Genomic DNA, 24,565 nt, shown 5'->3' on the forward strand with positions numbered 1-24,565 from the left:
TTGAAGGGGTAGGCAGGGCTGGCCAGAAGGAAGGAATAGTACAGTCCAGATATGCTCTGATTTAATTCACACAGGGAGAAATCTCTCTTGCTAATAACACCTTTTACTTCTGGCTTCCTATGGTACATTGAAACATCCACATTTCTAATACATAAGGTTAAGACACTGTGAAAGTGCCGTTTTTATCTATGAGAGGTAAATATGATAATCATCGGTATTACTTCAGACTAACCCTCAGGCATATATGTTCAGCCATTGAGGGACTAGGACCCTAGATGACTAACCTTAGTTGAAAACAGGATGAACCAACAACTTGGGGTCCCAGTGGAGTAGGCAGCCAAGAGCAACTCAACTTCCTGTGATCTTTCATACTACTGAACTCATGGCTGTTAGGAATTGTGAAGGGTCTGAGTTTTGCACTACTTATAAGCTATCAAGAAGTGTGCGATTCCTGAACAAGAGACAAAGGATTTTATTACTCATGGAACAGGAGGCACATGAACTTTCTGTTTGCATCAGTTCCTTTTGTCATGCAGGTCCCATGTGGGCAATGTGCATGCTGTGGGTTTGGGTCATATCTGAGGCACCCTGAGTTTGGGAAATCCCAATCTTCTCTAAGCAGTTGTAAGCAAACCTGTCCAAACTTTGCCCTAGAAGGAGATATTATCTTTATTATCCTGGGCAGCAAACAAATTTTTCCTCTTCTCTGGAGGAGACACTACTCTACTCGATGAGGCTGTTTGTCCTACAGATACCCTTGAAAAGATAGTCTAGAACAAAAGGTGTCAGTGTCTCTGTTTGTCAGATGTGCAGAAATGTGAAAGATCCATGGAGAATTATCTCCCAACAATGTGGCAGTGTGTACCAGAAACAAGGCCTATTGAGAGTAGGTGAATCTATCAGGATCCAAATCTAGCTCCACTGTTATTATTTAACAGTTTTCAAGAAAATTACTTAAACTCTTTGGAGTTCAGTTTCCTCAACTGTGGAATAGGGATGATGTTACCTGTCCTATAGAGATACTATAAGGGTTCAATAAGATGGCCTGTAAAGTAAATGGTAACTCTGACTATGTATGCATATTACACACGTAATGTATAACATATTTTAAATTTTACAATATAGTACTATATATTACTTTATTTTGCCCTTCTGATTTATGTAGATTATATTTTTGCTTGACTAATAAATCTAGTTAGCTTTGTTTATATTGAGCACCATAAAGATCCCTGGACAAGAAGACAAGGTACCTGGATGCCAAGTCTACCACAAACCATCTTTGTAGCTTAGTGAGTCATTGAAACTCATTAGTCAAAGGAGAAGATTAAACTAGAATTCAGGGATAGCAAATAGATTTCATCTCAGTGCCAGGTCTGAGCAACAGATAGTGACTGCATGAAGAGTTGTACTGAGAAAAATTTTGAGCCTGTGTCTAGGCTCAGCTGGAAAGTGTGCCCATGATGAGCTAGACATATCTTTAAGGTGCAGCCATATCTTTGTGGTGAATCCATATCTTCAAGGGGCATCTATATCTTTGAGGGGCAGCCATATTTTCAAGGTGCAGGCCTGGGCTAGAGGGAGTAGAAATGTGGTATCACCCTTACCATTCCTTTGCATATAACAGTTGCTAAGTTAATATGTGTTAATTCATTAATTGATGAATTAAGTAATAAGATGTCTGGAATCCTGGGTCAAGGATGAAAAATGAGGAGGATATAAAGTGACATGCAGGTGGTTGGGGGAGGATGGCAAAGAACAACCTTGTGATTTCATTTTGGGATCAGGGGAGGCCTACTTTTAGTTAGGTCGTGACCTCTAAGCCAGGTTAAGTACTTCTGGAAATCCCCAACTGTTATCAGGCTGTATGTGGAGCCCAGCTGGCCTTTTTTCAAATGACCTGGTGTGTTGTTATTGCCTTTGTTTTCTCCTGGGCTCCAAATTACTGTTATGAAGCAGCTGCTCAAACACTTTAATGGCCACAATTAAACAGTCCCAGAGGCTGACCTTTAGACATGGCAGTGGTTAATTGACCAACTGCCTTGGGGTCTGCCATCTTTGGCAAAGTCTTGTAAGTCCAGTGTGGCTTGGTCTTTTGTTTGGTTTCCCAGCACATGTTTTAAGGGGAAATTTTACTTCCAGTCACCCTAGTGGAAAAGACAAAAACCTAGGGATGAACCAAGACTGCCGAAGGAATTTCAATGTCTTTGTAAGAAAAAGATCTTGTAACGGCAAGATGGAAGCTCTCTCTAAATTGTCTGGGCTTGTTAAATCCTTATTAAACAGGTAGAGCCAAGCTTTTGCTGGGAAAAGGAGGAAAGTTAGTGACTAGAACTTAGTGTTGTCATCTATCATTCAATTAACTTTGAATGAATGGCCAATAAATAGCAGGGTGTGCTTCAGATGAAAGAATACAGCCTTGAAAAATGAGCTAGAATGTTGTTCCAAAAGAGCAGCATCTATTTTTGTTTGGTTCACTACATTTACCCAATGCCTAGAATGTTGCCTGGCACATAACAGATGTTCAATTAGTAATTTTTGAATAAATGAATGAACAAAAACTCTGCCTTCATTGAGCTCACAATCTAGTAAGTACAAATATGAACAAGATGTTTAGCAATTGCGATGAGTTTTATGAAGGAAAGAAGTGTTGTAATAGAGACTAACTAGGGAGAGGAGGTGAGAAGTATTTTGGTTAAAGAGATTCAGAAAGGTCTCTCTGAAATTTATATTTGAGCTGAGAGACACATGACAAGAAGGAGCCATCTGTGAGAAGATTTTAGGGATGGGAAGAAGATTTCTAAGCAGACAACAGCAATAAGCAAAGACCCTGAGAAAGGAAATACTTGTGTGTCAAAGAAATTGAAGAATGAATATGGGGACAGACTAGTAGTTAGGTAGGGAGTAGTAAAAGATTTAATCTAAGTGATGGGTAGCAATCCAGTCATATAGGTTCTCCTAATCAGGTTAGGAAAATTTTGGTTATACCCTGTGTATTAGTTTCCTATGGCTATCAACAAATTTCCACAAACTGGGTAGCTTAAAACAACAGAAATCTATTCTCTCACCATTCTGAAGGCCAGAAGTCTGAAATCAAGGTGCTATCAAAGTTGGTTCCTTCTGGAGGCTCTGAGGGAAAATCTATTCCATGCTTCTTTCCTAGCATCTGGTGGCTGTTTGTAATCCTTTGTGTACCTTGGTTTGTAGACATGTCACTCCAGTCTCTGCATCTGTCTTCAATGGCCTTCTCTTCTGTGTTTCTCCACTTTTCTGTCTTCTCCTCTTCCTATGGGACACTTATTATTGTATTTGTGGCCCACGTGGATAATCTAGGATGACCTCATCTTGAGATTCTTAACTTAATACATCTGCAAAGACCTTTCTTCCAGATAAGTTCACATTCATAGCTTCCCAGTAGACATACATTTTTTAGGGGGGGAGGTACCATTCAATCCTCTATATTCTGCTTGCAATGAAAAACCATTGGAGAGTGTATGCAGAAGAGTGAGAAAAGAGTTGTACTTCAATGGATGAGGAGTAGATTAGAGAAGGCTGGAGGATCTCAGCAGTAAAAGATGAGGTGTTTGGATATTGTCCTGTCTATCTGGAAGCAGGAGTAGATAGAAAGTTTGATGTGGGAGTGGGGCCAGAGTGTGAGTGTCAAGGCAATGTGAGAGTAGGGTCTGAATTGAAATGGGGACAGTGGCACCCAGGCAGCATCTCAGTTCCAGGTATAGCTGGTCTAACATCACATAGATGTCAGGTCTTTGGCTGGAAATCAGTCAGGCCTTTTGATTTTAAGCTCCTCACTGCTCTACTCTTGACCTTTGCAGCCTCATTTTTCTCAAGGTAAGTTTGCAGGGAGCACTCAAAGTCACTGCTTTTACGCCCCACGTGTCTTAGGGCTCTGCCCCTTCCTACACAGAACTTCCATAAATTTCAATGCTCAGCTACAAAAGGCTCTGAAAGTCTAGCTTTATTGCCCTTCTGGTAGGCTTTGGGGTCTCCAGTATTCATTGCCAGTCTGTTGCAAGCTTAGATTGCCATAGACAGGAAAAAAGATTCCGCCCTTTTTTTCCAACTGAAAATTGGATCTTGGCTAGGAGTTCTTCCTTTCACCCTGTGGAAGCATTTCCAATAGCACTCATGACTAGCTTTCTTTAGAAGGGGGGAAAAAACCCAAATCCAATAAGTAAATAGTATGAATCAAAGCTTTTCCTCCACAATTTTCAAGCCTTTCCCAGAGCCGTGGAAGTAAGGGTGGGATTTATAACTGGGAATTAAATGTGGAATTGAAGTATTTTCTTAGCAGAATTTCCGTATTTTAATACAGTCTAGTTTAGCCATCTTTCTTTCATGTGCAGCACTACTTTAGTGTCCTGTTTAAGAAATCTTGCCTACTCCAAGTAAACGAAGATGTTTTCCTATGTTTTTTTGTAGCCTGTTTTGAAAGTTAGGGTTTTCCCCCAGTTTAATTGAGATGTAATTGACATATAGCACCGTAAAAGTTTGAGGTGTATAGCATAATGATTTGACTTAGATATATTGTGAAATGATTACCACAGTAAGTTTAGTTAACATTCATCATCTCATATAGACACAAAAAACATTTTTAAATGGTTTTTTTTTGTAACGAGGAATCTTAGGATCTACTCTCTTTTAACAACTTTCTAATATACCATAGAGCAGTGTTTGAAATATTTTCTACTAGAAGTCTAAACCGCAAAGTCTCAGTGTAGCTCTGTTGAGAAATCTACCTACTTGTCATTCCACCTGTCTCAGTAATGGGAGAGAAAGAGCAACTTTTTGTGGTGTAGCAAGAGTCTGAATGTTCTAGAGAAGTACGGACTTTTCCTCTGAAGATTCTCTACATGGTGCAGGAGATTCCTCAAATGAGGTGTGCATCTGTTTTCAGTATTTTTCAGTTGCAAGTGACAGAAAAAGCTAACACAAATTGGCCTAGCCAATTAGGGAATTTAATGGCCACCATAATTGTAAAGCTGAAGTAGTACAAGGCCCCAGGTCCCTCCCCCGGAGCTGTGAGTGAAGTCAGCACCATAGGAACCACATAGTTTAAGAATGAGGAAGGAACGATTTCTTAGAAGGGAATCAGGGTGCTGCTACCAAAAAGAGGGAATGAACATGGTGAAGCAAAATACCAGCAATAGCAGCAGGCAAGTGTCCATTCACTAGCTGTGTGGGGAATCTGGGCAAATTGTCCAGTCCTTGTTCCTGTTTTCTCATCTTTGTAGTGAGGATAATGATATGAGTACCTTCTCCATAGAATAATTGAGAAGACTAAATGAGTTGATAGGTGTGAAGCACATAGAACAGTGCCTGGTCACTTCTGTGTGAGCTTTATTATTTATTTATTTACTTATAATAGGGCATTGTCCCTGATGAGCTTTATATAGACAGAAGTCAAGGTGTTTTATTGAGCAGGTCTGAGCCAGAAAGACATTACAAATTCCTACCCATGCACACAGACATAGAGAGCAAGCAGAAATTTCAAAAGGGAGATGAAATGTATCCTTATTTCTACTGGTTTTCACCATCTCCACTGCTGCTCCCTTGTCCAAACCGTATAATCACTTGATGGACTTCTGAAGCATTCTCTTCTCTCATCTCCTGGCCCTGCTCTTGATCTCTTAAGGTCCAATCCCCACACCACAGCCCAAGTAATCTTTCTAAGACATAAATCACTAGTATCTTCCAGTGGTTCCCCAGTAGAAATCAGAATAAATGAACCTCAACTCCTCATTTGCCTAGTTTGGCCCTTTTCTATGTCTACAATCTGCTTCCCTTTACTGCCCTCCCTTGCCCGTGGTCCTCCACTTTGCAGCCTCCTGGTCTTCCTTCTGTGTCTTACACATGCCGAGCTCATTCTCATCTCTTTTTAGAATGCCTTTCTTTTAGATCTTCACGTGACTGCTTTCTTATCATCATTCTGATCTCAATTTGAATGCCAGCTCCATGAAGAGACCTTTCCTGATCAATCCAAAGTATTTTTCCTACCCTACCTCACTAATTTTCTATATTGTTTCACTTCTTTGATAACTCCTAATACTTGATTTGTCTGGTTTATTTTTTGATTCCTTCTTCTAGAACCAAATTTTTGAAGAGATAACCAGGCAGTGAACTATTACCTAAGAGGCGTAGAGAATAAGCTTCGTGTTTGGGACTGCTTTTCCTGGGGACATTTGCTCAAACCTAAGAAGTCAGCTGAGAGTTTGAGAGGGTGAATAGAAACTCCACCAGTCTGAGAGTCATAGGAACAGAGAGAAGCGCCTGGCTTTGTATTGGAGCTCTAAAGGCTGTCCAATAGGACTAAGTGTGAAATGGAAGAGACAGCATTTCAGCTTTAAGTTATCTCCACCACGGAAATTGAATTGAGGTAATTGTTAGTGCCCCCAAGTGCTCTGTAGACACAAATGTAAACACAATCTAGAAGAAGATGATATCATCCTAGGCTTCAAATTATTTCTATAAACAATTTTGCAAATGCAATTTCTATCATCAATAAAAGTAACTAAGGATATGAACAGATGTGATAAGAAGAATGAAAAACAATAAAGAAAAATAGACAATAGAAAAAGATTCACAAGAACTCCATATACTTGAGTAGCAGACATAAACTTTAAAATAACTTTTACCATGTTCAAAGACATAAGAAAAGATTGAGAATTTCAGTAAAGAATGGAAAACAATTGAAAAAAAAGAAACAAAACTCAAAAATAATCAAAATAAAGAATTCAATGGACAGATTTAACAGCAGATTTAGCTAGAGGGAGAATTAGTGGACTGGAATATCTGGCAGAAGAAAATGGAGAGAAAAATGGATGGAAAATACAGTGACAAGGGTAAGAGGCATAGAGGATTAATTGAGTAGGTGTAACATATTGTAGTTGAAGTCCCAGAAAGAGAGGAAAGATAATGGACCATCACTTCTCACCTCAATTACTGGGTCTCTCTACTTCCAGCCTGGTTCCTACTTCCACCCATAGCACTGCTGGAGTAAAGTTTTTAGAGCAATGCTTTAGTGCTTAAGAACATGGCATTGGTTTTAAATTTTGTTTTTATCACTAATTACTGGTATGACTTTGGTCAGGTTGTTTAATCTCTTTCAGCTTCAATTTACTCTTCTGTAAGTGATTATAATTATATCTAACTCCCAGGATTATTGTAAGAATTAAAGTAAGCTTATACATCTACATTTATTTGTATAGCTATCCACATATCTGTTTAGACAGATAAATATGGATATTTGACTTAATATAACTGCTCAATAAATAGCAGCAGTTTGTAGTTTTCTATTATTCACATCCAAAGTCCTGCTTTTATTCAATTTATAGAGAATGAACAAGCTGTTTTACATCGAGTGTCTTTATATATATATATATATTTGCTTTTTCTGAAAAGTATTTTATTGCTTCACCTCTACCCTCAAATTTTATGTTAACCAGGTGCCTTTCTCTATACTTTCTATCAGTGGTTCTCAATCTCAGCTCTAATCAGGCTCACCTATGGAGTTCTATACACTATAGGTGTCAGGGATCTACCTAGAAATTCTGATTCAGAACATCTGAATATTCACTTTTTACAAAAAATTTCCCCAGGTACATCTGGATGAGTAACCAGAATTAAGAAGCTATTCTGTGCTCTACGTTGTTTCTTTGGGCGATCTCCTTCATGCTTATTTTCCTGCAGTACCAGTAGACACCCATGTCATGTTTGCATCCTTGATTTTTCTCCATGATCTTTCTCCTGAGTTCCCTACTCATACACACAGCTGCCTTTACTTGGATGCCCAAAGAATGCTAACACTTTACATGCCATCTTTTCTCCATCTAACATTCTCCTTTTCTTATATTCCCAGTGTTAAGTTAATGAATGACACCATAATTCACCTAGTAGGTTAACAACTTAGACTTGAATGTTATTCACAAACTAATATGATTTGTAAGTAATAATGACCTCAAAGGAAATTTGCAACAGGAAAAAATTCACCCATAATCCACCTGTTACGTGCTTTGTTCACATTTCTATATTCCTTTTTTAAACTGAAGAATTAGAGCGTTTCTATGCTCTCTTTCTAAAATAAGTCAATTCTTTGCTTTTGAAAATGCCAGATTGCTAGGCTAAGTATATGTAAAAATTTATACATGATAAATGCGCCACTAAGATTAATTTGGAAGTGATGGATTATTCAATAACTGAGTTGGAATAAATGGCTAAGCATTTGGCAAAAATTTTAAATCATATTCCCTTGTTATACTCTCTACTGTAAAATATTTCAGATAAATTAAATATATAAACTAGACAAAAATTCTAAAAATTAAATGTAGTTTTTCTGAGCTGGGAAATTTTTTAAAGAATGATATTAAATCCAAGAATCTTAAGGTGAAGAACTGATAGATTTGACCACATAAGAGTTTAAAAAAAGCTTCTGTTTGGGGCTGGCCCCGTGGCCGAGTGGTTAGGTTCGCGCGCTCCGCTGCAGGCGGCCCAGTGTTTCGTTGGTTCGAGTCCTGGGTGCGGACATGGCACTGCTCATCAGACCACGCTGAGGCAGCGTCCCACATGCCACAACTAGAAGAACCCACAACGAAGAATACACAACTATGTACCGGGGGGCTTTGGGGAGAAAAAGGAAAAAATAAAATCTTAAAAAAAAAAAAAAAAGCTTCTGTTTAACAAAAACCATTTAACAATAAAATGGTAAATACTCATCATATGTGACTATGCTGTTTAAGATAAAAAGAGCTCATGTAAGAAAAATATGTATATCACAACAGAAAAATGTGAGGAGTTGAATATGCAGATATATAAAACTAATCAAATAAGTAAAATATTAAAAAATAAGATACAAGTTTTACTAATCAAATTGGCAAAGATGAAAAATGGGACAATTAGCCTGTGTATGAGCATATGTTCATTGCTATAATCTTCCGGTGGACCTGCCAGAATTGGTACAATTTCTCTCAAAGGCAATTTGGCATTATTCATCAAAATTTAAAACATACCAATTTTTTATCATACAATTCCATTCACAGTAATTCATCTAGAACTAACTGGTTAAGTGAACAAGAATATATGTACAAGAATGTTTATCCAATTTAGTGTTTAATATCAAAAATAAGAATAAATGTATTTCAATATAGGATTAGAAAAATATATTTGAATTGAACAATATACAAACAGTAATAATAATTTTATAGACATGGAAAACTATCTGTAATAAAAGAAAGAAGCAAATAGTGATGGTTTGGTTCCTGTTTAGAAAATGATAACTATGATATACCCTGTAACGTTCCCAATGGATTATTTTGTATAGTGGTGTTTGGTGAAGGTTTTGTTGCCTTCTATTATTTGTCTAGATTTTCTTTGTTTAGTCCATTTTATGTGTTATTTTATTATTAGAAAATACAGCAAATCTCTTTACCAGAAAAAATAAGAGAAAATAAAGCGGAGAGTTGCTGAGTCTTGGAATCTGGTTCTTCTTATTTTTGTTGTAATGTTTGTAGTAGCAGCTCAAAGTTTAGAATATTAGTCTGTCAGACTGCCCTAACCACGTATGCTTAGACAGGATGTAAAGGTGAAACATAGTTAAATTTCAAAAATCCAGTTAATTTTTGTGCTTGCTTTCTAGAAAGATAAAAAGCAATGCAAAAGGAAGATGAGCTGATATATTTTGCTGGTGTAACATGTGAGAGGTATTGCTTAAGGTATTTGACATGCCTAACAGTGATTTGGTGTTTGGGTAAGGGTCACATTTAGGAAAGGGACACTACCTGCTACTCAAGCAGGAGGAATTAACTCACTGGACATTCTCCTGAAATCCAGAAATAATCTTCAGTAACTACCAACTGGAGTCAAAATAGGATCTCTGCATATTAGTGCACGTATCTAAAGTTGGCTTGTGTTTTAATTGGCAATTAAGGCATATCTAATGCACTATGGGGCCTGAGGATGACATCTGGGAACATGGGCAGGTGGAATTCCTGAGAAAACTACTTGTTCTTTTAATCTGGACCCCAGGAATTACACAAGGTGTGTGTCAATTTCCCTAAAAGAACCTGAGTTCTTTAGTTGTGTTTTAATCTAACCTGTTCACTTGACACATTTATTCTAATTGGCATTACTTTGCAAATTGCTAAAAATATGAAAATACTAGTGAGTGCCTCATTAATATTCAGGAGCCTCCTGTGAAGAAAGTGAAACGCAACAGCTGGCTCCTTCCCACCTAGGCTCACAAGAAAATTGTCTAACTTTGCCTTACAAGTTATTCTTTGTTGTATAGAAGACCCAAAGGTAAGATGTAGAATAATACTTTTTTACTTCAATTGTATCACCCACAATGGACTGCATAGAGCTAGGTGAAAGGTGACAAAAATATTTCTTGATTGAAACTTGACTCCGCCTCTGACCTACCCCATCAAGTGTGGATGTATTTTGGGCAGTGGCTTCCCCAGCCTTTGAACACTAGTAGCCATCAAATCATGACACTTTGACCTGAACCAAAGTAAAAATTTCTTTGAATCTTGTCTCCAAATCTGTAAATTGCGGATGATGATAATACATACCCCACATGGCTCTAGTGAAGATTAAATGAGATAAATGATCAGGGAAATACCAATCAAAATTTAATTTCCTTTTCTCCAATAATATTGGCAAAAATTTAAGACTAGGCAAATACAAAACTCTTAAGACAGTATAGAAACAGTCACTGTCAAACACCATTGTTGGGACTATAAATTGGTACAATTTTTTTTCTTGAGGAAGTTTAGTCCTGAGCTAACATCTGCTGCCAATCCTCCTCTTTTTGCTGAGGAAGACTGGCCCTGAGCTAACATCCATGCCCATCTTCCTCTACTTTAGACGTGAGACGCCTGCCACAGCATGGCTTGCCAAGCAGTGCATACGTCCGCACGCGTGATCAGAACCAGCGAACCCCAGGCTGCCAAAGCAGAACGTGTAAACTTAACCGCTGCGCCACCGGGCCAGCCCCCGGAACAAAATTTTGAAAATTTTGAAATGCAGTATATTTGCAATCTGCACCTCTTTCAATCCAACATTTCTCTTCTTGGAATCTATATTACAGAAATCCTCACTTGATTAGGTAAGGAAAAGTGTACAGCATGTTTCTTACAGCATTTTTTTTAAGTAAAAAATTTGAGACCATTTAAATAACCATCACTAAGAAAATGGTTAGATATATTAGAGTGAAACCAAGTATGGCATGGAATATAGTCTTCAGGAAAAAACTTCTATATATTTATATCCTGATGTACTGACTCAGAAGATTGTTTAGCATGTATCATTGAAAGAGAAAAGCTAGTTACAAAATAGCACATAGAGGATGATACCATTTCTGTTGAGAGAGAGAAAGAGAGAGGAAGGCAGGCAGGCAGGCAGGTAGGAAGGAAGAAGAGAAGGAAAGAAGGAGGGAAGGGAAGAAGGAGGGAAGGAGGAGGAAGGATCTAGCTTATACAGTCTGGAAAACATGCCATAATATTACCAATAACTAACTTTGTGGAGTGGTACTGGGAAACAGGTTTCAATGTTTATTATACACAATCCTGTAAGATTTCTTTTTGTTTTTTTTAAAGGAACGTGTATTACTTTGGTAATAAAGACATAAAAAAGTGGGAAAGAAAAAATAAAATAAAATATGTGAAAGCGGGGGTAATTCAATAATCATTTCTAGTTTACTTTTCCTCCTACAATTTTTTGTTGACATTCTGTTAACCACACTATGTTATTCATGCTTCTTCTGTATTCCTGGTCTCTTACCATTGGTATAATTTGGTAAAACTCCATACAAACTATGATGGAACCCAAGTGAATTTCACAACCTCCCCACACATGGCATTTCCTCTTATACTGTAAGCTTTGTATGAAATTGTCATCCATATCACTCTCTCATTCCTTCCCCTATTATAGCCTATATAATAAATTACTATTAAAAGATTATATAGCTGGCTCATTAAAATCTAGGTCTTTGATAATTGTTATTTGAGGGAAGAAACCAATGTTAAGCTCTGTCTGATTCATGTACTCAATGTGACACATGACTATCTGTAATGGCAACGTGTAAGAATCGTGAACCTGCTATGTGCCAGACTCTGCTCTAGAGTCTGGGCAGACAGTAGTGAACAAGATTCCTGCTCTTTCATAATATTGCCATCCAATATCTTTTTTCCTTCCTTTGGCAACCATATCCTGATTTTCCTTTGGGGGATGTAAACCTACTTTTAGACTACACGTTTGGATAAATCTCTTTTTATACCTGAATCTGGAAGTTGGGAGGCATGAAGTAGAGTTAGCCAATTGGGGCATCATTTTCCCCTAGCTGCAGTGATAGCCAAAGATGGGCATGAAATCCAAACCAAGGAAATCAGTGCCAAGCCCAGGATTTATAATGGACAGACAGGAAGACTCTTTCTGCTTTTCCACTGGATTTGAACTTGGGGGGATTGAAGTCTGAAGCTGCCAATGGGCCACTAGGTGAAATCTGAGCCTAAATCCAACATGAAGGAGAGAAGACTGGTGAGACGGAGAGAGCCTGCACTCTGGTAACTGTATGAGCACCTGGACCAAGTCACACATGAAGCCAATAAGGCCTCAGAAGTTTTCCATTAATGATCCAATAATTTCCTTATTTGCTTAAGCAGGTTTGATATTTTTGTGAATGTGTGATTTGAATCCCACAGTTCCAACACAATACATTAGATAATTAAAAGTAGTAGGTTGTGCCTTTACTTTAAGCATCTGAAGAGGAATTAAAATTAGCTATAATTTTTTCAAATGCCTATATTCACAAAAATCTAGGGAAAGTGACTCAAATGAGTAAGAAAACCTTGAAAGAGTTTTAACTCTTAATTGAAAGGCATTTTTTTAAAATAAGTGTAACTATTTATTGTTTCCTATATGCAGAAGATATGTCAAATGTCTTCCAATGGAGACAGGCTCAGACATACTTTTATGATCCAGTCAAAGAAACATCCTTTGGTTCTCACTGTGACTATAATAATTTTTGGTATAAGCAGGTTATGATTGCATATTGCCCTGATAATCTCTATTTTGTTCTCATTAATAAGGTGATCTCACGAACAGGACTAATAATTAGGGACACACCCAGTTTGCAGAGTTGAGAGTGTTGCTTTCTTCTGATCGCAGGCAGAATTCATCACTCACTCATCTTGGATGTTTATTTCTACTTTGCACATGGCACATATTCAGTGCCTTCATCAAAGTAATCACCATCATTATAATCAATATGAGATCATATTCACTCAACGTGCTGAATGCTACCATTGCCTTTTAGAACTTACGCCTTGTACTTAAAAGGTGATGAAATATACTGAGGATAATTTCAGTAAGCTGCATTAATGTGGATGGGTTAATGTCCATAAAAGAATGTAGTCAAAAGATACATAATATTAATAAAGAAATATTTAACTGTGTTCAACCCTTGTGAGTATGATTTATGAGGTGATTTTCAGAATTTAAGAGAGAAGGCAATTTAAGAGAGAGGACAGTTATCACATTGCTGTCCACTAAGGAGAGATGATTTTGAAAGGTATTTGGAGAAGAGATGGAAGCTAATAAGAATATAGTTTTAATAAGGCCAGTCCAGTGTACCTACCAAATATTTAGGTGGTGCCAAAAGCCAGAACTTGTTTAAATCATTTGACAAAATTGAAAAACTTGATCCAAAATAAGTGCCCACGTAGAAGTCTATAGCGAGTAGTTTATTGCTATGGTCATTCCTATATATTTCCTAAAATATTGCCATCATGAAAATCTCTTCTTTGTTTTTCCTAATTCCAAATTTGGAAGAGGTAAACTGGCAACATCATATTAACATATTTACATGATGCAATATGTAGATGTGTTGTAATTTTTGCAGCTTGTAGAATCAGAGAATATTGACTGAACAGGAGGAAGGCCTGATATTTGAAAGCTTAGTCATAAAATTATCTTTAAAATAAATTTCCTGATATTTTTTCATTAAAAGAGCTGAAATTCCTTTATTAAAAGTACTTTAATATATTTGTATAGAGATCATATATATATAGAGTTCTGAAAATAAATCTAAAAATGCAGGTGAGGTCATAGACAATTTAAGGTGTAGGAACAAATATTTATGTGCATATTCTATTTGTCAGGTACTATACTAGCCATTTTGCCATTTAGTTCTCACAATGAGGTAGGTAATAATACTCCCATCTTACAGATGAAAAACTTGGCCTAAAGAAAATTACTTACCCAAAGGCCCATAGATAGTAAGAGAGAGAGTCGGAAATCAAATACAAGTCTGTTTAAAGCAAAGCTCACTTCCTAATCTTCTTTCTAATCTTTCTACTTCTTAATCTTCTGCTGTATAACACTATGCACTTCCAGATTCTTGCTGTCAATATTTCTATTTCCTATTCTGTTAGCTCCTTCACCTTCTTAACCATGCTAATTCATACTCTTCAAGGAACTGTCAATAGAGTTTAGCTCTGTTTCTTCATAATACTCCACTGCTGGAGTCCTTTGAAACAGTGCCAATTACAAATGCCTTATCTTACCTCTTGACAGCTGTGACACAGAAAATGCAGAATATTTTAGAAATGATAATAGTAATTATATTAGCTAAACTACCTAAATCTTTAAGACCTTTACTATGTGTCAGTCATTAGACTAAGTACTTTACCTTAATTATCTCATTTAATCTTCACAAAAATCATACAAGTTAGTTAATACTTTGACTCACTTTTAAAGATGAGGAAACCAAGCTTAAGTAAATTCCTCAGGACACCCAGTAAATGGTGAGGAGCAAGTATATTTCCATGTGAATTGGTGTACAAAGGCGAGGATTGTTCTTACACGTTTGTCTCATTGGAAGACTCACCTCTTTATATTAATATTTACTTTGTGATATGGATGTTTAGGAGGCCTTGCATATCCATGTATTTCCTGACTCAAAAGAAACAAAACTTACCCCAAATATTCTGCAATTGTTTAGTTCTCAGAAATTTTCGGGGTCTTAGAAGCACAGCTAAAATAAATTGAATTCCAGTTTCTGAAACACTGGATATTTGAAAGATGTCCAGTTTTGAAGGTTAGTTTCCAGCTATTATTGTAAAATAATTTGGTCACGTAGAAATTATTTTTAAAAGATATGCATTAAGATGATGTTTCAGTTTGATTCGTGAAAGATTGGTATTTTAAAATGTAATAGACCCTCCAAAGATGACTTGATTTAAAATGCCTCATTGAAGAAAGGAAAAGCATTTGCACTAGAAAGGGAAATTTTGCATGTGTGAGTTGTTTGCTGGTAAAAATAGGTGTCTAATTCTGGAGGAATCCATTATTAAGTGTTTTATAGTGAGAATATAAAAATACAACATCTCAGTACCCTTCATGTGTGATATTTTGCAGTGGCTCCTAATGCTAATTTTGATGTAGAAAGTCAATATTCAACAATAAGCAACAGAAACTACTTTTTCTTCTCTTCTTACTGTCAGGATTTAATGCTCCACACTGCCATCCACAAAAACACGCACACACACACAAAAGTAATGAAGAGAGGTTGGAAGAAATGTAATTCATATTTTCAGGTCTAGATGGACCTTTTTGCCTGAAAGAACTAAAAGCAATGCTGCTGAAGCAAATGGTCTTGTGTTCATATATATTCTTTTTAAGATACAGGCAATTAAAAGTTTTAGAACTTTACATATGCTGTGTAAAATTTTTAACCCCCCTCCTTCCAGAGGAGAACACTGGAAGGGTCCCAAGATTTTCTTTCAAGAAATATCATATTAATATTCTTGTGTATTTGAGATTTAAAATTTCATATTCTTTCTTCTGCACCTTTTATTGTTCCTATTTACAGTGCACCTGAAACACATTGTGTAACTGGCAGAGAGCCCAGATTTTCCATGTAGGAACAGTTTGATGATTTCACTTTTTCTTCCTTTTTTTTCAAACAGCAGGTGTTCTACATTGTAAACAATGCTAGTCGCCATAATATTATTAGCTTTTGAATTTTTATTACATTCTTGCCTCTTTACATATTTTAAACTTCAGTGCAAGGAATTTTTGGCACCAGCTCAGCAAGCTTCTAATTTCTTAAGGAAGATAGATTCCTGCGAATAGAGTGCTTCATTGTCATTTATAATTAGAAAGTGTAAGATTTACCTAATCATAAAATCACTCAATATTTTCAAGTTTGTTTCTAATTTTCTGAGCAATCCATTCACATCTGTCCCATGCAGAATGCTAACTTCCTTTTAGTTGCACCAGTTTCCATAAATGTTTAACCCTTTCCTTACCCATTATCTAAATATAATTCCCCTTTGGCTTATCTTTACCAAGAAGGCTGTACTTAAAAGCTAGTTATTTATTTTTTTTAACACTTCTAAAATGGTCAAAGCTCATTAGAATCGATGCATTCAAATTCAATTGAGTTGTTTTAGCAATCAATGTGTGTCACTGTATGATGGATTTGGTTTCAGCAGTCACTGTGGGATAAGGAGATGGCTGAGGTCATGCAAATGACCATGCTGGTTGCCAGATGAAATTTATCATATTCCCAGCAATGGTGACCAAACACCCAGCATAGAAACAGTATTTTGCACATAGCAAATGCTCAATAAGTCCTTCCTGAAAGAAAAAATAAAATAAATGATTTGAAAAATTCCCCTGCTGTCCTCAGAAGTTAAAATGTTATCACCTATAATAAGTATATTTATGAAAATTTTGTGGAAAAAGTGAGTTTAAAAGCCAGTTCAAAGCCATCTTGGAAATACTACATTAAGCACTCTTTGAAATATTGAATTAAACTAATTCAAAGTGAATTAATCAGTTGATTGATACATTGCAAGAACTTCTGCGTGTAGCCTGATGGAAAGCAAGAAATCATTTCCAGCCCCAAATCTGGATATTCATTTCATTTTTGAGATAAATTTTAAGATAACACTAAGCATAAATAATACCTAGAATTTTTCTTCACAGGTTGTGGGAAACTTTCCTTTAGCTAACCAAAAGGGGAAAAAAAAATCAAGCTATTTTTCTACATCTATGATCTTCTCCACTAAACTGCATTTAGAGCTACATTTTTTCCAGATCACTTCAATAAGTGAAAGCCCAACAGAGAACAGATGCAACATAAGAGCAATAAAGGAAGAAAAAAATTAAAAATCCTTTGTTCTCCCTGCAGTACATCCGTAAATCTATTAGCATTATTTTCCTTTCTTCTCGCTCTCTCTCTCTCCTTTTTTTTTTTTTGCATCCCAAGCCAGATCTCAAGTTCTCTGAAGCAACCCTTAATCAAGCTCCCCAAAGGCCTAGGACTGCATGCAGCAATTTCTCCCCTGCTCTCAGCACAGATGTTTCGAGCACATTCCATTACACCTACATGCCATTACAGCTAATGGCTTATTCTGATGAAGAAAGCTGCTTTCTGCTCAGTGCAGCAAAGGAGAAAATTTCCTCCTGTACAGTTCGAACCTTGCAACAATGAAATGTGGGGGCAGGTGGTACAACAGAACTCTCTAATGTTAATTACATACTGTATTACCCCCAAATTTGGCTGGTCATTAATTATGCTAATTTACCTTCCTGAAAATTAGCACCATCAATGTGAATATTTGAGCAGATTATAGCAAAATGTAGTTGCTTGTAAACCTGAACCTTTTGAGCCACCCAAAGCAAAGATCACTGTTTTTAGATACAGCAAACTGAAGAAGTGGTTTATGGCTACACTTGGTACCCCTCATGGTAAATATCCTAATTTTTCAGGAAAATAATCTGAAAAGAAAGCAATTTCTGCAAGTCCTGACAAGAAATGCATTTTATTAATTTTTTAAATTGCTAACTATAGAAAAATAAGTATAAAATCTAAATAATCAAAGAAGACAAATGTAGTGTACTTGGCACTGAATAAAAATCATAGGTATTATTTTGGAGCTGAAACTGTGGAGAAAAAGCAGAAAATAAAACTTTGCTGGCGGTGTCTGAAGTTTTCATGCTATGGAGTATAGTTATTTGATTCTATGCATTTTTCATAGAGTCTTGATATACAGAGATGAACATTGTCTTTAACAGCCCCTACCACTATAGATTGTATTTTTTTATTTATTACTCCATAAAAAAATTAACGTCTCCCCTTCCAACGAAAGCTCAAATTTTACCATATTGATCACAGGTTTAATAAAGTGTGTGAATCAGGTTAGGCTCATTTTCCATATGAATTAAGTCAGTACAATTTCATTTTAGCCTGTAGAAATTGATTGGATTTCAGAAGTAAATAGAATATCTTCTCTATGGAGTGAACAGTCTCCCTTTCCTCTTCAAGGCTGCTGTTTCCTTCTATCCATCTCCAAGAAGCCATCATCATATTAACATAGATGACAATCTGGCAAGGAGGTGCTGATCAAAGATAAATTTCACACTCGCACTTCGCATTTTCTAATTACACCATCTGTGTCAGACTCTTGCGTGGCAGTTCTGCCCAATCTGTCAAAAGCTGCATGCCTATGGGAATGCAGAGGAGCTGCGAAAATCTCCTTGTCTCCCCGCACTCTCCCAGCTGATCCATCACCCCCAATTGGAGCTGGGCAGATATCTTAGTCTAATTGGGCCTGGAATGAAGGTTCCAGGTTGCTTTGGAGATGAGGCATTTGGGGGATACAGGACAGGAGATTGCAATTTGAATCATATTACAGGGCCTGCCCTAGCTTGTCTCGGAGCAGGCTGAGAACAAGCCATGCATGCGATATCAGGATGGGAGGGGTTAAGACAAGGGAACAGTTTTTAAAAGAATCATGAATGAGAAAGTGTCTCCTTTCATTTCTCTCTGTTTCTTTCAGATATATTAAGGATAAATGATTGTGAACAAGCACTGATGGGAAGTGCTCATCCTTTCATTATAATGTTATAAAACATAAGTATAAGGAGTTAAACACAGTGACCCAGTTGATGTGGCCAGACCTAATCTAGCCGAGCTCAAATAAACAAACCCAGCAGTTCTTCCTAAAGGACACAAATCAGTTCTTGTGGAACGTGCATGATACTCACCATCGGGTACGATAGACTGAAAACAAGAGACACAGACTACAAGTAGCTACTTTGATAGAGTTCTCAAATATAAACTAAACTGTAAGATCCACTTTGATCCCTTCTTTTTTTAATTTAGGGTGACGAAGTCCATGAAATACCAAAGACAAATGAAATGATTGCCCTTTCAAACCACAATCAAGGAATAGCTGACTATTTCTAGTTATTGATTTCTCTCTGCCATGTGTCACTGCCTTTAAGTCATGTTGCAACTGATGCCAAGGTAAGCAAATAAATAATAGTTCATTTTTAACTCTTCAAGGATGTACACTTTTGTGTGTTCATCCAAAAATGGTATTGCTGTAAAACCAAGGAGAATCTTTTTTTTTTAAACATAAAAAATGCTTTTGGTAATACTACTTCTGTTGCCCTTGAGAAATTTGGAATCACTTTTTATCTTAGTCATTCTCAAATGAGAAGATGTATGGTGAAATGGAAACAGGAAAATGATAAGAGAAACTTTGACTCTAGATCCAGCTCTGTTAATTACTTCTCTGGTTCTCCATAAACTTCTCTCTTCTCATTTCATACATTTGTGGCCTACGCATGTGAAATCATGTTAAAGAGTATGAAACATCTCAAAAACAGTAAAGTTTTATTGTTTACATATTTATGCTCTGTCTCAAATCACGTGGTATTTCAAGTAGCTATTTAGTTACAGTTGATTGGGGAGATCTCTTCTCAAATACAGTATCCCAATGTACAGACGCAAAGTAGGACCTCTTTGCATTCATTTTGTCCTATAAGAAATCAACTCTTGAAGGACAAGGACTATGTCTCATTATTCTCTGTCTAGCATATTGTATGTGATCACAAGCTATTTATTAAGTACCATTGATAAATTTAATATTCAAAAATAGAGGAAAATACTATTTGAGCAATTGAGTAAACCAGGCTGACAGAGCTGACGTGATTGCATTTGCAGGGAAGGAAACCTCCTCAACAATCTGTCACTTAAGCATTTCTTTGCTTCAGAAAATCAGACTTTGCTATCAAATGCTTACACAAACTTTGTAGTTTTTCTTGGATTCTAGAATTTTTTCTTTTAAAGTAATGAGCAAGGTCACCTCAACATGGACTGTTCCTGAATGATTTCACTGTGAAAGCATAAGATAAAACTTAAGCCTCTGCTTACTGACACTATCTTCTCCAACCATGGTAATAAATTCATGGGAATACTGACCTTATGGGTGTTGATAGTTTCCTGATTTATTAAGATGCAATATCATTAGCTGCTTTTCTCCCTCTGTCTGTCTGTTTGTCTCTCTCTCTCTATATATACATATACACACATATATCATATCTATCATCCATATATCTTATCTATCATAATATAACACTAGAATTCAGAGAAAATGTAAAAGAGAGCATCATAGATGACCAAGTTAAAGCCCAGAGTTTGGATGTACTAAGGAAACACTAAAGAAATCTATCCTTTTGATTGGAGAATAGAAAGATAAGGAGAAAATTAAAATCGGTATTCAATTTCATGAGGAGTCGTTATCCGTGGTAAGTTCTGAGAAAGTGTCCTTCATTTCAAACTTTTTGATTGCCCTAAGCTTGGGCATCTGTGAGGAGGGATCCACTTAGTAAATGTTGTGACTGAATTACTTAATCACTCCACTTGCTAATTCAATTGTGAGGAGGCACGGGATATTAGCAGAAGCAGATGAATTTTTGTTCTCAATTATTGCCATGCAACATTGTTCCATGTCTAAAACTTGTCTTGAGTCTCCTCTAGTCTCACGAATTCCTAGACAACTAGAAATAAAATGTCCATAAGTTCTATGCATTTTTAGGGAAAGTAAATGACCACTTCCAGCACTATTTGCCAAATGGTACATTTGTGGAGTATTAACTTCTCTCCATTCCACTTAAAGAATATTGGTTATAAAAAAAGTAAATATGTACAGTCTGTTACAACAGATAATCTTCAAACCTAAAACTGAACCATCGTATATGATGATTTCTTTACCAAATTTAGAAGAACAATTTTCCCTCCTTACATATGTTTGTTAGATCTTTAACAGCTTTAAGATATTTACAGTATAGTTTCACGTTTGGAAATACTCATATATTAAGTAAAGATCTTTGGAGAGCGCGCTATAGTATTTTATCCCAACACCTTCCAAACACGTAATGATTTACATCTTTTCTAAACTCACAGGTAAAATGAAGAAAATAGTTGATATTTGAAGAAGCAAAACAATATAGAGACTTGGGGAAGTCAATAGCAATTTCTTAACCATTCATTGGTTACTTCCATAACTGGGTTTCTACTCTAACATCCACTTCCATGTCACGTTTCCATTAAGCACTAAGAGCTAAAAATAAAGTAATTATGTCACAACTATGTAATCCAATCCAAGGAATCAAGCATTCTTATTTCAGAAATGCTTCTATGTATAAATATTTCAAGAATAAAGATCATTTTTATGCTTTCTGCCTCACTAAAACTCAACAACTCAAAGTATAATATTTACAAAAAAGAAAAGTAACATTTTGGGCCAGTATTCACAGAGCTGTCTCCTAGATAAGGCATTAAGGATGGGAAATCTCCAGCTTCACCTCCATCATCCTGGAAACTAAATGGAAAAAAAGCCCTACTGCCAATTCTGTTTCATCTTGATCACTGTCCAATCCCACCCCAGCAAGCTATGTTTCACACCCCATTTAGAGCACGCTTGGAGGGGTACCCAAGATTTGGAAGCAGCCTCAAAGCTTATCTCCACTCTCCAGACATCAGCAGTGTGATAAACGGGACTTTTTAAAATAACATTTCCTGTACTCCTTGCTTCTGGTGAAGCAAAAAATTCCATAGGGACTGCTGTTCTCATGGAATTTTGGCACTTCCTCTGCAAGGCACAGCCAGAATCTGGACATACAGAGAGATGTGGAAATTGAAACTGATTGAAAAGTCTCAAATCAGGACCACAAAAAATGTTAGGGGAGCACATCTAACAGGGCTAAAGTTCATAAGAACACAGAATATATGAGCACAGTTTCCCTAATGACATAGTTGAAGTCCAGCCAACCCCGCCATGATTTATTCTCAACGTGGATCTTAAAGTCGGAATATATGGATGTCCACATAGACTCACAACTAGTGATCCTCATTCAGTCCAATATGGCAGAGGAGGAGTTTAACAATGCTTTTCACAATTAAAGACTTTGCTTACTTACCGTGAACAAACAGATTGATTGGCAAAACAGAAATAATAGTAAAAAAAGTAAATAAATAAGCCTATGTGGTTTTTCTTTTTAAGAAATGATATTGGGATTGAAAAAAAGATGAGAATTTTTCTATGAAGGCAGTATTTTTCAAAGACCTGCTTACTAATAAGTGGATTTAAGCATATAAGTATAGTTTTAGACATTGGCAAAATATAGTAAGTGAAATATACAGTTAACATACTAATAGTTATTTGAAGGATGCAATTGCAAATGAATAAAATTTTTCCTTTTTATTTTCTGAGGTATTTAACAAATTTCCCCCAATCACAGACATTTTTGTTTAAAAAACCTACTGTATTAATTGTCATTGGTTTATGAACCACTTGCTTTGTAAAGGCATTGGTTCAGAATATCGTAGGGGACATGTCTCTCATAGCCCTCCTTATGAAGGCTGTGTTTGGGTTTGAGTCAGGTTAAGTTTCTGTCACTGGGGTGAATGTGCCACCGGGGTAACTCAAGGGCATGATGTTTTAGCAAAGCAAAGTGTGAACAAATACTCTCAACGCCAGCATGAATGAAGCCTGGCTCTGCCTGCCCACAGGTTGCAGAAGGCTGAAGCCACCTTCCAGGGATTCAACTCAAATAAAAAGCATGTCATCCTGTTATAAAAACAAAAGTTGGAAGTCTTGGATTTGATTGGATAAGGAATTTTGCGAAAACCAAGGACAATACTTGAATTATTGTGAAAAGAATTTCAAATCTTTAATTCACATTAAATATGTGTACTTAGTATCGTATCAGACGTATTCTTTACACAGATAATTTTTTTAAATAAAAAAAAGTGGAAGTATTTAGAATGAACTATTCTCTGAAAACTAGGTCTTCTGTAATTGTGTTCAAAATATTTTTAAAGCTTTTTTATAAATGGGTATTTTTCTCCTGAATATTCAAAGTCTAGAATGTCCAAACTGGACTGTATCCATGCCACAATAGGAGTTCCACATGACAACATGGAGAGAAGTCACAGAACAAAACAAGTGAGGTGCACCCTTTCAGGATGAGTCCATGACAAGCATGTTCAAGACAAAGCAAGTAGGACACTCTTTTAGTGTCATGTAGCAGATACATTAATCACACTCAGGGATCAGACCCACAAATAAGTCCTCAAAGGATCTAGAGTTCAAGAAGCCAATTTTCAATCATGCCTTTGCACTTACTGGTAATACAAGGCAGCAAGAAGCAGCACAAAAGGCATGGTTTTGGAGCAAGTCACCCTGCGTGTAAATCATGCATCTTCCCCTTATCAGCTACGTAACCTCAGGGAAGTTATTTAGCCTTCATCTGAACTTCAGTTTCCCATCAATAAAGCAGATACAATAATGTCTATCTCGTAAGTTTGAAAGAAAACCAAGTCAGAGACTAAATATACAGACACATACATACATGATTGTAAAACCATATGTGCGTATTTAGTTATCTCTTGGATACGCAATCAATAAATGCTGGTTTAGATTCCTTTCTCCTCTCTTCTGTTGGAATATGAGCCAGAGTATCCTATTATGGGCAGAAAGAGAAAAGATCATACCTTAGATCTCTCACTAAACGGCCTTTAAAGTAGGAGTAAAGTGTGTTCGCTGTGACTCAGAATTGTGGAAAAGTAACTTTCTCTCTTTAAGGCTGCCTTTTCTTGTCCTTAAGGCCCCATTCTTGTCAGTTGTGGTGGAAATGGGCGGTGAGTGTGAGAAATAGTTGATGCTGTTTGATGTGGGAAGATGACAAAATGGGAAGTTAAAATTACACCCACTTTTGGTAAATTTTTAGTCAAAGATTTTAACGTTTATTCCCTATTAGGGTTGTTTTTCTCTGAAACGATCTCTCCTTCCCCATTTAAGAAATGGCATCTACTTATGATCAGAGTAAACTTATCTTGTTACTTATCCTGACTGGGAATGTGGCCCCTGTCCCACCCCTGTCTTCTGTGTCTTTGTTGGCATCTGTCTTTTCCTGATGCACCCAGAATGCCCTTGACTCAATGGTGGGAACATCACAAGCAATGTGATTCACAGAAAATGGGTAAAACTTCTGTTTACTGCTTAAAAAAATATATTGCCATTTTAGCATTTATGTTATGATATTCACCAGCAGGTACAGACAAATCTAGGAGAATGGGGCAGGTGTTACTTTGTATACAACTGTGTTACAACCATTGACACCAGAGTATCTGAAGAGTTTCCCTCCAAATTCTCTGTGGGTAATGTATCCTTTCCTGAGAGACGCTGAGAACTGC

The sequence above is a fragment of the Equus caballus genome, chromosome 9, assembly GCF_041296265.1.
Source record: "Equus caballus isolate H_3958 breed thoroughbred chromosome 9, TB-T2T, whole genome shotgun sequence".
In the NCBI taxonomy this organism is placed as follows: domain Eukaryota; kingdom Metazoa; phylum Chordata; class Mammalia; order Perissodactyla; family Equidae; genus Equus; species Equus caballus.